The sequence below is a fragment of the Myotis davidii genome, unplaced genomic scaffold (assembly GCF_000327345.1).
Source record: "Myotis davidii unplaced genomic scaffold, ASM32734v1 scaffold801, whole genome shotgun sequence".
Lineage (NCBI taxonomy): Eukaryota > Metazoa > Chordata > Mammalia > Chiroptera > Vespertilionidae > Myotis > Myotis davidii.
Genome location: NW_006290777.1, coordinates 427,999 through 430,436, shown reverse-complemented (window position 1 = coordinate 430,436; position 2,438 = coordinate 427,999).

Genomic DNA, 2,438 nt, shown 5'->3' with positions numbered 1-2,438 from the left:
CCTGTGGCATGTTATGACTCTACTACCAAACGCATGTGGGGTGGGGGATGGGGGGTATTATATTGGATAGGACCTGCCACAGCCAACGTGCAGCTAACTAATGTCGCTCCTATTTGTTTCAGCAGCACGCAGGGCCAACATCCAACAGGTCACCTTCCAGATGAACTGTGCAACTCTACCCCCAAGGCTGAAAACACCACCTACCCCTGATTCCTCCTGCAGGAACACTCTATGCGTGTGAGACCACTGCTTACCTCTGCCTGCCTGAAACCAGAAGAACTCCCTACAAACCCCTTTGAGAGGAAGAAGCGGATGCTAACTCCTTGGTCATAGTCCCTTTCCAGCAGGAAGTAGCTAAGAGCGATTGTCATCCCGAGGTCGTTGCTTCACAAGGCTAAAAGACACTTATGGGACAAGGGGGGGAGTGTTGGGAGGGCGGGGCTAGGAATAAGGAGGAAACTGGTCTTGCAAGGTGTGTTAGGCCATAAAAACTGTGAACAATGCACTGCCCTGGGAGGGGGGGGTCATTATCGTTGGCCCCAGGACAGATGATCAGATATGGCCTGGGGACCCCCAACACCTGGGGGCCTTCCTGTAAGCCCACAAAAGGGGGCGGAACCATATCTGCAAGACAAAGACCCCAGAAGGTTATAAAAAGTGAAGCCCTCTGCATGTTACTTCACTCTGATTTGGAAATTATCCCCGGAGTCCACTAGTGTTAATAAACGGGGTCCCTCCCTTTCTCTAGGAAGTGTGCTTGGTATTTCTTTGGTCTTCTGCAACAAAGTAAGAAGTTGGATGTATGAAACTTGAGATAGGGGAATAGTTCTGTGATAAAGATATACATTTGAAAGTCAAAAGCATATAGAAAATCAAAAGCATTTAAAGTTCTATGGCAGAATGAGATCACTAATGTAGTGTATGTAAATAGAAAAGAGGTTTGAGAAATAAGCTTTCCAGTATACTGGGGATAAGGAAGAACCAGAAAGGAAAATGAGAGAGAACCACCAGGTTAGTAGGAGGAACATCAGAACAGTGCAAATTAATTACAAGAGGAGATTCAATTAAAGACTTACAGATATTTTTTTACTCTTGGTCACTTCTTTACTTCTTGGGTCTCTCTCTACTATATTAGTAATTTCAAAAGATAAGCAATAAATAAATAAATATTTCCTGGCCAATAGATGTTTGTTAAATTACAATATATATATATATATATATATATACACACACACACACATACATACATATGTGTGCATATATATCAACCAGGAACTGTTAGTCACTTATTGAATGAGCTTAGTAGGTGGAGTGAAATAATGTAAACAAGATAGAAATAGGATAAAGGGGTCCAATTGTATGATGATAGCTGGAAATTAGACTTTTGATAGTGAGCATGATGTAGAACACATAGATATTCAATTATAATGTTGAAAACCTGAAACGTGTATAGTGTTGTAAACAATGTTACTTCAATAAAAAAAATAAATTTTAAAAGAATTAAAAAAATAAATGATGACTCACTGAACACTCAGATGATGGTTAACATTGTTAGCAAAATGTATTTTTAAATTAATGTATGTACACTGTATTTTACACGTAATGTTATTGCACACTTAATAGGTGACAGTGGAGTAAATGTAACATTTATGTGCACCGAGAAACCAAAAAATGTGTGTAACTCGTGTTATTGCGGCATTTGTTTCATTGTGGTGGTCTGGAATGGAACCCACATTATTTGCGACGTGTGCCTATAAAACCTAAAATAAGGGTTTCATTGAGTCACTTACATTTGCAGCCCTGGACTCTAGCACATTTTAACACCCCCCTCCCCCACCCGTACAGTCTACCCAAACAAAACCAAGGTCTCCGACAGCTTCTGAAGCATTCTCGGCTTTATTCAAATTGCTTTCCTGGGCAAAGAATGTAGTAAGTCTGCCTTCTAGCTACCACCCCCTCCCTTTGTGTTTTTCATTCCGGAGGCTCTTCCACTAGATACAATGGAACACGTGTCGGGGGGGTGGGATGAATTTGTCCCGGGCTTTCATGCAGAGACCCCCATCAGCAAAGAACTTTAAAGCTGCTGGTACCCGCAGTTTAGAGAGCTGCGGGAAAACGAAGCCTGGTGGCCTTGATCGCTCTCGTTTGTCAAACTGCTAATTGAGAGCCAGGAAGTCAGGTGCTCCTCTTTATTTATTTTTCCCCTCCGTTTTATTGAGATGCAAACTGACATATAACATTGAATTAGTTTAAGGTTTGCAACATAATAATTTGATATATGTACATGTCACGAAATGATTACCACAATAAGTTTAGTTAACATCCATTACCTCGAGGGCATTCTCTCTTTTAAAGAAATCCTATCCTTTTTCTAATGAGACAGAGGCTATCTGCCTGAAGCACCCTGTCTTTCTACCCACCCTGTACTTGACTCCCCT